At 50.5% G+C, this 12019-nt stretch overlaps 1 protein-coding gene across 5 annotated transcripts in view; it reads right to left on the reverse strand.

Annotated features, from left to right (window-relative positions):
* The window catches only part of DLGAP4 (DLG associated protein 4), a 62161-nt gene that overhangs the window by 27106 nt on the left and 23036 nt on the right, over positions 1 to 12019 (reverse strand). The window lies entirely within an intron of this gene.

Raw genomic sequence — 12019 nt, forward strand, 5'->3', positions numbered from 1 at the left:
ACTAGACAAATCAGACCTCCCAATCAGAAACTCCTTACTAAGGAAATTCAGCTGCTTGTCCTATCAGTGAGAGTTCACCATAAAGCCAGCTAAATTTTATTAATAAATCTCACCTGAAGAGGAAAAAGGAGTTCTACCTTCAGTTTTTAGTTACTGAACATGCAGAAACTGTGTGCAGAGACCAGAGTCCCCATATGCACAAGCTCCACTGCAGAACATGCAGAGTTCCCCCTTCAGCAGCTCTCCGCTGGACTATTTCCTTCCCACAATTCTGACTGTAGCTACTTGAAAACTCTGACCTTCCCCACTTAGAGATGGAGGAAAACAGCAACCAAGAGTTCAGAACTGCAGTCAGTGCTTCCCAGCAAGAGAACTCCACTGGCAGCCTTCCAAGCCTGTGCACTGGACCTCAATGTGTTACACAAGGCCAGCTCCAAATCCAGGCAGCCAAAAGTACCACGGTCCAAGAGCAGGGCCAGCTCTGGCAGGAATCAGCTGTGGTACAGATGGATGGCTCAGAGAACCTCAGCACAGGAGGCCAATTGAACAGCAGCCACCTCCCCTTCAAATAAAGAAATCTGCTGGAAACCTGGAGCCCAGTGCACAGAGAGAACGTGCAGAACAGCTGAGCTCAGGTGTGCACACACAGGTATCCCCAAACCAGCACAGACCAGCCTCCCCCTGAATACATCCCCTCTCCAGAAAAACCTCAAAGGACTTGGAAAACCTGGGCATGGGGTTATGGCTTCTGGAGTTTACTCAGAATCCCAGAAGATCTGGCTGGAAGGAACCTTGCAGGTCATCCATCCCACACACCTTCCACTAGCCAGGCTGCCCTGTCCCTGTGGCCAGGTGTGCAGGCTTCCCAGCTTCCCAAGTTCCTGGCAATCCTGCCAAGAGGATTAAGCACCAGTCAGCCCAAAGAGAGTTAAACTGTCAGCTCAGCTTTCAGCACCAGGAGCACAGAGGTGTCTGACAGCACTGCCAGCTGTGCTTCCCTCCGAGCTCCAAAATTTCTCACAGTGTTGCACAACACAGTGCAGCAAGTCTGCCTAAAATATGCAAATATTACTGACACACAAGTGATTCACAGCCTGAAGTTTGTCACTGGCTGGACAAGGAGATCTTTAAGGCTGAAAAGCAGCCAAGTGCCACCCTTGCCCACTCTGGGCTCACCCCACACCAGTACACAGAGCTCAGGCTCAGGTACCTTGGCTCACTGAGCTATCTTTCTTCTGCTGAGGGCTTAGAGAAGCACAGACAATGAAAAAGCAAATGCATTTCTCCTCAGAGCAGCAGGAAGGACTCTCTTTACTTTTACCACTCACAGACCAGTTACCAAGAGGCAAAAATACACCAAGGGAAAAACTCTGCTCTGTGTGGCAGCTTGTCCACATGGGAACCTGAGGCTTCCACACATTCAGTAACTTCACTTTTCTACTCATCTGCCAGCTCTGCAGCCTCTGCTTCTGTTTGCTTTGAGCACAAACCCATATTTGTTAGCCTCCATCTCTGGGTGATGCTTGCAGGAGCCAGCACCAGTATATGAGTACACAAGGCCATGGCTGCAACAGGATCAGGCAGCTCTGGTTTCACAGCCTTTATCAGAGATCACACACAACAATTTGATGCCTGCTACAAGCCAGGACCTGGAGACAAGCAATCTCTTGACTTGCAATCTGAACAAGCACTCAGTATCACAACCCTGAACCAGCTCCTGCTGCAGGAATGAAGGAAACTTCAGTGCTGGGAAGATGCCCAGGGAAACTTGTAGCAATTTTCACTAATTTATCTTTCAGGCAGGAACACCATTTCCCTTTATCTTGGATATTTTTGCAGCTATTCTGTAAACACTGTCAGTGTCCACTCACTCTTCCCTTTTAAGTCTGGACACTGTTTACCACCCTGCAGGTGACCCTCTTCTACAAAGACATATTTTAAAAGTGGTTTGAACAGTGGTCTGAAGTTCAGAGAACTCAGCAGAACACCACATTAATTTACAGAATATTAGGTTTTATGATTCTGTTCCTGTCCTCAAGCACTCAGCCTGCCTTAGTTGGCACCTCAGGTTTTCCTTCTTTTCCTTTTTCAGAGGCCAACTGAGCTCAGCTGAGGGGTTTGAGGAACCTGCAGGTCCTGAGGGAAGGGGCTTGGCACAGGGACATCACTCAATGCATTTGCAAGGTAAAACACTTGCACTGCAGCCCAGGGGGCTCTGTGCAGCCCTGCAAGGAAAAGCAGATAACAGCAAATCCTCTAGGGCTCAAACCTGGGGGATGAGGAACTCCACACAGTCCTATTCTGAGAGAACAAACCATTTCACAGTGACTTGCTCATGTAATACAGGAATTTGATGAGTTAACTGTTTAAACAAGCCCATGAGTAAGGACAGAAGCAACCTACTCTTCCAGGAAGCAACCTACTCATAGCCTTTCATGGAAATCTCCAAATACTTGGGAAGTTCTTGTTTTGCTGCATTAAGGGAAACTTCATCACCCTTCCCGTGGCTGTAGTTCACTACACACACTGAAAATATTAAATATGCCACAATATAGCTAAAGCTACAAAGCATGCACAGTTTGTAGGTGAGTTTTTAACTCCTTTTCTGAACAGCCTCTGTCTGCCCATTGCAGCCATAAACAATGTCAATCCCAGACCTTCAGGCAGTTGTTTTCTCCTCTACAGGAACCTGAGTGCTGGAAGGCAGAGTCAAGCAGCCTTGGAATGGCCTTGCAGCCACCAGGACAGATGTGACCAGTGTCAGGAGAGAATGAAAACATCTCCTGCTCTCTGTTTTTTTTAAGCAGTGCTGGTTAAAAAGCAGATTTTAGCATCTTTAGCCAGACAACAGCTACTCTAAAAACAGCAGCAGTATAAATTAATATTATTCAAATGCAACTGGCATTTCAGTCATTTTTCCCCTAAACAGGACACCTATCAAATGTTCCAGGGGAACAGACAAAGTAAAAAAAACCCTTTGTCTTCATGCTAAGAGCTGCTGTAGCCTTTCATCCTGAAGACCCAGCAACTCAGAAGAAAAATTAGGAAAAAAAAAGATGAGTCTGTCAGCAGAGCTGCTGGAAAACAGTTCTGATCTTTTCAGGAAAACAGCCAAAAATTTCTCTCACACTGAAGAAGTCAACATGTTTGAGCTTCCACATTACACTAAGTTTTGTCCTTTTTGCCTGAATACAAGGTTGCTTAAAGCAAGCCAAGCCTAAGGGAGCTGATAGACTTGCCAAGGAAGTGTCAACCCTGAGAGATGACAACCTGGAGCAGCCCCAGCCAAACTGTGCAGGTGCCATGCACAGGTCCCTGCTGAGCAGTGGGACCAGCACACAGCACCCCAATCTCACCCAGAGACACCCCACAAACAGGGGAAATCTGCTTGTCCATCCCCCAATATCAGATATTACAAACAGAACAGTTACAGGTAACAAGCTGCTGTGTGTTGTGCTTCTTTGTATGACAAAGCTCTCTAACAAAACCAAGAGATAACTGGAAAGCATCAGCTCCCTGCTTGCCAGGCCAGCACTGACACCAGCCTGCCTCCCATTAATCAGGAGGAAGCTAGTTAATATTTGAGTAGGCTATTACAGCTCAAGGCAGAGGATCGAGTACACTGTGCCATGCTCTCAACCAGACTCCTTACAAAACAGTTCAAACAAGATAAAACTGAAGACAAATGCACAGCAAAGACTGTACAGGGCAGAACACAGCCTCACAGTGTTTTGGTGACAAATCAGGGTATTTCAGGAAACAGGAAGTTGCCCTGGTTTTGCAGAGTAGAATTAAGCCATGAAGTAATCCCAGTTCTCTGCTAACCCCTGCCTCTGCTGAGCTCACACAGACTGTGCTGGCTCTCCTGCTCTCATCACCCAGCTCACCCCATGGGTGCTTTCCACAGAGGACACAGCTGCCTCAGGAGTGCTGCAAAGGCACGAGGCCCCAAAAAAGCTCTTCCAAGTCACACCCTGGTGGAACACCAGCTTTTCTGACTGCTGTCAGAGCTGACACAGCTCGGTGTACCTGTCCCCAGCCCAGCAGCACCATGGCCAGGATGTGACCCAGTGGGGGGCTGGGTTTGGGGCACCACAAGCATTTGACAGCAGGGCCCACAGCACAGCAACTGCTGGACATTTGGGGCTTCCTGGCATTAACTTAAGCGAGCTCAACAACACACGAGGAGATGGAGCCCGTTTTGAGAAGGAGAGTGCATGAGGTCTTTTCTGCCATCACCACTCTGGTAACAGCCTTGAAATCACAGCTGTAATTCAGGCTCATTTCAAAGCTCCATATCTTCCCTGAAGTCTATTGAGCTGTTCTGCTTTCTGCTCCAGCTATTGATTACTGGGATGGATGGGGTGAGGGAGAACATGAGCCACTGCCTCCCAGCCACTTCTCAGTGATGCCACATCTCGTGACATCACAACTGTCTCCATGGTGACACAGCAACACAACTGAATTGAAACAGGAGGAGGCCAATTAGAACAAGAAAGCTCTTTTGTGGCTGGAACCATAGTAATGAGCAGAAATAAGAGAAGCTTATAAAAAAGACATGGCTGTAACAATCAAAAGCTTGCTTTTAGCTTGCTAGGTGAACCCCAAATCATATCTATATGTAAAATCCCTTCTAAACCAGGAAACTAGGGTACCACTAGCTGCATCCCCAGGTCCACCGAACGCCTGGATCCAAGAGATCACTTTTCAATTCCCCTCTGTTGAGTTCTCCTCTCCACTGGAGCCTGCTCAGCCCTTGAGCTCGAGCAGAGCACCCAAGCTGAGGTGCTTTCAGCCCCCACAATTAGCACACACACGTGTGCGGGGGCACACACAAAAGAATCCCAGCCCAGGCCGCCAATGCACAGTGACTCAGCCAGCCAAGGCTCCACCCTCAGGGATGAAGCACACTCCAGGTTTGGAATGGATGACATGAACAAGATCTGGGCCCTCTAAATATCTATTCTGATTTATTTTCAAGCTCCAAATGAGAGACACACAGGAGCCATCTCAGGCAGAGCCAGCAGCACCACGACTGCCAAGTCTGACTCCAGCTGATCGGTGCTTCCCATCCTACAGCACAGGTTGGTCAGGAAGCACTCGCTGCAGTCCCACAGATCAGGCAGCTGCTCCACTGCTCCAGAGTGGCCAGAACCAACACACAGCTCTAGGAATTCCCCACGGAGAGCAGCTGCTTGGAGTGTTCCACAGTCAGGCTCTCAGCCTGAGGCACATCCACTGTGGCCATGCATGCAGCCCATTAAACACCAGCAACATGCCCTACACTCACCAGATTTTTCTTTTTTCAACCAAGCCTAAAAGCTGCAGCAGGAGGGGACAAGCTGAGCACAAAGTTCCCAAGAAAGGCAGTTTGAAGGTGTGAGGAACAACACAAAGTCAGGGCACCCGGAGCAAGGAGAGCAGCCAACAAAGCCACTGGAGCACAGCAACTCTGCACACACTGGAGGGTAAACCTGAACGTGAAACGCTGCCTCCCACAGCTCCTGGGAGCAGCCCTGTTGTGCTCCTCTCCTGCAATTCCATGGGAAAGGGAAGCATGCAATGCTGCCAGGGCAGGCAGAGCACACAGGTCCCTGGTCCTGGCACCCTCATGGCATGAGGAGGCAGGGCAGCAATCTGCTTGGCAGCTGCTCTGTGATAAGAGGCACAGCTGCCCAAAACGGAGTCACTTAGAAAAAAAAAGATGCTGAAAAGCACCGTAAGAATTAGGATAAATTAGATTTAACAGGTGCCCTCAACAATTTCTGCAGAAGCATTTTTTGGTCCTAATCCATTCAAGTGAGTCTTTGTACATAACCTTGTACCCCTGCATCTGTCAGGTGAGGTTATTTCACATGCAGCAGCAGAACCTGTGGTAAGGCACTAACAGTGACAGGAGCTCTTGCTGGGATTCACCATTAAAAATGAGCCATCCTGTGGCACACACCTGAGAAATGGGACAATGGGACTTCCTCAAGCCACTGTCACCTCTGAACACAGCTGGTTCCAGCACAGCTTTTGGCACACAGCTTCTGCAGAGCTGCACCTGAGTGACTCCAATTTCCAAATGGCGGAAACCCTTCAAAAGGTTTGTGTTCATGTTTTAGTACATTCTGGACCCCGTGTTCCTGCTTTACCAGCTCCTTCACCCAGATCTGCAATCACATGCACCTGCTGCCTGCACACACCATCACCCACACCCAGGGCATGTTTGCTAACAGAGCAAGAACTAGCACAGAGCAGAAAACATGATTTTCTCTGTGAACCAGGCCTTGCAGCAGTAGAAAAAGCCATCAGCTAAAGAAGGGAAAGAAACAGGCAGAGGCAGAAAAAATGGCTTTGGAAATAACCAGCCTCTAAAGTTATTTTTAGAGCTGCCTCCCCCAACACCCAAGATATTCAGAGCCGTTCAAAAAAAATATAAATCAAAGGTAAGCGCACAAATAGCACTGCCAGGAGCAGGCAAACAGTGCTTCAAAGTTACTGCTGCCACCAGCAGCGATGGCTGGCCTGCTTCTGCTCCATTCAGGCAGGCTCCTGAGCCTGGGCTCTGCTTTGCTGTGCCACAGTGGGCACTGCACACGGTGCCAGCCGGGCATTGCTGTCCGAGGGAAAGGACAGCGCCTCCATCCCCTTGGACAGCACACCGGTACAGAATCACTGCGACTGGAAAAGACCCCTGAGACTGAGTCCAACCTGTGACCGAACATCATCCTGTCAACTAAACCGAGCCCTGAGCCCTTCCTCTCCCGGCTGCCCCATTCCCTTCCCTGGACAGCGGGGTAACAGCCTGGGGCCGTGTCCCTGCGCACTGACACAGCACAGAGCGCTCTCGGAGCGGCACTCGGAGCTCACCCGGCCCCGCGGGCAGCGCCTCAGCAGCGGCGCGGCCCGGCCGGCGCTCAGCTCGCCCTACGGCCCTGCTGCAAAGCGCGGCGGCCGCAAAGCGCGCCCGGCGGCGGCCGGGGCAGGGCAGCGCCCGGGGACGAGCGGGATCCCCCGGCCCCGGGACCCCTCCCCGGCCGCTCTCGGTGCGGCCCCCGGAGCAGCACACCGCCCCCGTGCGAAATCCGCCCTGGGCCCGTCTCGCCAGCAGGCACTGGGTATCTCCCAGCTCCGGCTCCCGGGGCCCAGGCGGCTCCTGCTGTCACTGAGTCACTCGGGCTGGAAAACACCTCTGTGACCTGTCCTCACTTTGTCACCGGCCCAGAGCACCCAGTGCAACAGCCAGTCCTTCCCTGCCTGACCACCCTTTCTGTGAGGAAATTCCTCCTAATGTCCAACCTAAGCAGCTTAAGGATACTGTCCTCTCATCCTGTTGCTGGCTGCCTGGGAGCCCAGGCTGGTCGCTGCCCTGAGGACATCACTGAAGATGTTCTCCCTTCTCTTAACCTGCATATTTCATCAGTCCCGATGCACTACAAAGAGGAATTAAAGCATCCCACAGATGAACACCCAAAAGACAGGGATCCCTCCTGGCTGGGCACACACAGGGCCACGGTGTGTCAGAGGGAACGTGTGACTGTCAGAGCTGTGCAAAGCCTCACATGGCTGGGACAGCGAGCAGCAGCCACCAGGGCACGGTGACAGCAGCCACAGCTCCAGCAGGCCTTCTGGCTGCCCTCCCCAAAGCCCTGATCCCCCAGCCAGCCTGGTTCAGCGCTTGACTCGTGTGAGAACAGCTCCTGGGAGGGAGCAGGGCCCAGAGGGCTGCTCTGGCAGCGTCCCCTCAGCACCTGGGTGCTCTGCAGCACTCATCTCCAGCAGGGCCCTCAAAGGAGCAGCGATAAAAGTTAATGTGTGGCACCACGCTGCTGGTCGAGCAGCAGCGAGGAGATTGCAGGGTGACAGCAGCGCTGACACTGAACCTGTGCCAAGAACAAAGGCCAACAGCAGCAGCACCGTGGCCAAGGCAACAAGGCTGCTGGTGAGCAGGGCTCTGCTTCCCAGCATCCAGGATTCCCTGCTCAAGGCCTGGTGCTTGGCACGCTGCAAACCTAAGCATCACTGAAACTCAATACTTTGGAAATAAAGTAGCTGCTTTGTCCAGAACCAGGAGCTCAGAAGTGCAAGCACTGTCCTTCTAAGCACTTGTACTTCCAAGGAATGAGACTAAACACTGTTTCAGGCACTGGGAGAAGTTTTCCAGCTCCATTCCACCAGTATCCATCTCCCCAAAGCCACCTTCTCCCCAGGAAAGCACCAGCCCAGGCAGTACAAGGCCGGGCATCACAGCAGTCCTGCACTGCCATGGAGCTTGCTGTGCTCAGAGGCCAGAATTCCCAGTCTGGGCCTGCTGCTGGAGGGGCAGCTCGGACTGGCAGCACTGGCAGCTGCTCAACGAAGCGCACCAAAGCCTGCAAGAGCTCCTGCACAGAAGTGCTGTAACCCCATGTTTGGGGCACGCTGAGGGACTGAAAAGCCTCAGGGTTCAAACAAGGGAAAGGAGGGCTCCCAACAAAGCAGCCACTGCAGTGCCCTGAGAGCCCTGGCAGGGCCCATGAGCTGTCCTGCACACATTGTTCTCCACAGGGCAGCATGGACCAGGCTGGCAGCCAAGCACGGACACGGCTCCTAACGAGGGCCTGCAGCAGGGCCCAGGCACTCCCTTCAGGGACAGCCCTACAGCAGCTTTGGGACACCTTCTCTGGCCTCAGAGACAGGTACCTGACTTATGTGTAAGGCCTAAGAGGGATGCAGCATTCACACTTTAACCTCTGAATTTTAACTTCTAATTCAACGCAGCTCTAGATATGCCCACTCTGGGTATGAAGTTTAGGCTTGCAGATCCCTCCTGCACATAGCAGATGCCTGGCTGGGCCCTGTTCAGGTAGATCTTAACCACTCCCAGAATAGAAACAAAACAAGACAAATAATACTTAGAAGTTTGACTAATCTTATGAAAAGAACTTGTAATAAAAATTCCCTTTTATGAACTCTTAAATAGCTTTCAGCTTTCATCAAACATCACCTTGCACTATGACAGTGCATCAGCAGAAAGGCATAAGCAACTTCTGATCTCTACTTTAATTCCAGCTCTGACAGACCAGCACCACAGGTAAGAATTTACCTTTGAAACATTCACCACTCAAGTTTCTTGGTCAAACTTCAAACTGGAGAGACAAAACAGCAGCTTAAGCTTTGATCTCTTGGAACTAGGTTCAGAAAAGATGCCACCACAGTGAAAAGATTTTCACTGCAGTGAAACCCGGATGTCTTAATGAAGAGCACTAAATGGGATACACAAGGCTGACTGTCAACACACCCTTGATGTAAATACTAGTGCTAAGGTTTAAAACTTAGGCACATTCCTTTTCAAGTACTGATGTCTGATGCACCAAGCTACAGCCTGGCTCGGGTGAGTCTCCTTAGAGACTGGTTTCATGTTCTTGGTGTTCCCAGAGAAACTGAGAAACTTCAGCCCCCTAGACCCTGCAGAGCAGAGGGGATAACCCAGTTCTGCATGCACTGTCTGCTCAGGGTATGCTGCAGCACGTGTGCAGGCATCAAGCACCCTGCCTGTGTGCCAGCAGGTGCCTTTACTGGCAATTCACACTGCAAGGCTAAGGAGGAACGAAGGAGGAGAGATGTAGATGTACAGAAATTTGGGAAGAGGACTGGCAGTGCATAACCCACAGCCCTGTCCTCTACAGAGATGCAGCAGTCTCCAGTTCTGGGGGACCATTAACTCCCCCAGCAATGCTTGTCACCTTCTGTGACAGCAGACCAGCAGCCTCACTGAGCTATGGCAACACTGGGACTGGCCTACCTAATGCTGCCCATTTAATTAGAGACCAGACTTGTGTGGGCAGACAGATCTGAGCACTTACCTGGCTGTTTTCAGTGAAAATCACAAATACTTTTGCAATGGTGCCTTTTGCATTCACCAGGCAGACCCTAGCAGAGCAGAAGTTGTTTCCTCTTGCTTCTCCAGGGGACAGAAGGTTGATACTTAATGCACCGATCTGCACCAAAGGGCCAGCAATTAATTAATTCTGCAAGACAAATTGAAGTGGACAGAATTTCTGAATATTTTTTCCTCTCCTAAACTGGCCCATCTGCAAATAGTTTAACTATTGCCTGTTTAAAGGCAGCTTATGCTAAATCCTGGTGTCATTCTGCACCCCACTTCTTCTGACCAGGTGGGAGACCAGGGGAGAAGGGAAAGAAACTCATTTTTCCATGAGCTTCTGGAGAGACCCAAATTCCCAATTCCAGCCCTCACAGAACTTTATCCAAGGCCTGAACTCTAATCGCCTTTCACAGCAAACAGCAATCATACTTAGCACTGCTCCCCTCCCTTTTAAATCTGCTCTGATAGAAAACACACTGACAACTTTTCACTGCAGAAATTACAGGGGATTTTTCTTGAACAAGGCCACCCGCCTGCACAGTCTTAATCCTTCCAACTCACATATGTCCCTGTAACTTGCACTGCTCTGAATCCAATTATGCCTCCTCAATCCATTAAAAAATATTTGAGGCTGTTGTGCAGGTTGCACAGAGCAAGAGTATCAGCTGAAGAGGCACAACCAGGCCCTGCTGTACCCTGGCTCTGCAGGTGTGCACAAAGTGGGTTATGAGAAAAATTAAAAGTGTCACCGTGACTTTCACACAATCCAGTGACCAGCTCACTCCAGACCATCCCAGTCTGGGCTCAAACAACAGGAAAATCCATACAGGAGACAAGAACTGACACACAGCTGTTTTAAATGCCTGGCTGTCATTAGTTACCCATGAAAGCTTTCACATTTCTCTTGCTCTGGCAGCATGCACGGCCAGGAACGCGCTCACAGAGCAGCAGGTCTCCCGTGCATCAGCTGGGGCAGCAGAATAACCTTGAGCTGAGTAGCCAGAAGTGTCCACAAACCCAAACTGCACACACAGATCAAGCACCCAACCACTGACACACAGAGCTGTGAGCAAAACAAGCTGACAACGTGTGCTGGGACACAGCTACATCTCCACACAGGACCTGTGGGGCTCCCAGCACACTGTGCTTTGCTGATCCCACTGGACCGTACAGACAGACAGCCCACACTTCCCTTATCACCTTTGCTACCCAGGGTCTCCTTGTCCTTTCCAGGCTGGCACAGTGCACAGCAGTTACACTCCAGCACTTCCCCAGAGCCTGGGGTCCTCAGCTGCACCCCAAAGTTACACTGCCATGACAGAAGTGGGATGAAGTAGCAAGCTAGATGCAAAATTAGCATGTGGCAGTTTGGCGTTTGCACCTTAAAGATGAAGTTTTAGGTTTTCCACACCTGCCAACAAAAAATTCTGCAGATAACCCTCCTCCAAGTATCTGGGTGCAGACACACATCAATACTTATCTGAAAGCCAAAGAGACTGAATTTGATCAATAGTTTCAGTTTTCTCCATGCCTTCAAGCACATGTAACTTCATAGCACCAAATGCCTGTTGGAAGAGCAATTACCAGCAAAGTAATTTGGACCCTCTGGAATCAAGTCTGCCAACTTACACGACTTGGCAATCTGGCTTGTTATCATCCCACATGATTGGAATTTATTTTAGGATTCAATGCCACATGCTGTGGGTTTTTTTTTTTTTTCCTCCCTTTTCTTCTTTTCCTCTCCCAAGTGACAAGCTACAGCCTAGGATTCAGAGCTCCTAATTCCATTCTCATCTCAACGACATTTCCTGCCCACCCTGGGGTCAAGGTCTTTGTAGAATAAGTGATATTAACACTACCAACAGCATCCTGCAAACAATCCTCCTTTTTGAGCCTCTTAATCAGCACTGGAGTACAACTTAAGGGCTACATCTACAGACTGCTCACAACCAACCACAACATCCTCACCGTCCTGCAAGGCACACTAAAGCCGGGCTGCACCTGCAGTTAAATCCCCAGGGGTTCAGCCTGCACAGGGCGAGCCTGGGCTGCCACACCAGGTACCTTCAGCCAGGACCTGTTCTCCCAGGCTAAAAAAAGAGACTTTTCAGAGCCAGCTCTGGGCGGGAGGTGCCAGCTCGCTGCGCTGCGAAATGTCAGCCTTCA

This window comes from Ammospiza caudacuta, chromosome 15 (assembly GCF_027887145.1).
Source record: "Ammospiza caudacuta isolate bAmmCau1 chromosome 15, bAmmCau1.pri, whole genome shotgun sequence".
NCBI classification, from domain to species: domain Eukaryota; kingdom Metazoa; phylum Chordata; class Aves; order Passeriformes; family Passerellidae; genus Ammospiza; species Ammospiza caudacuta.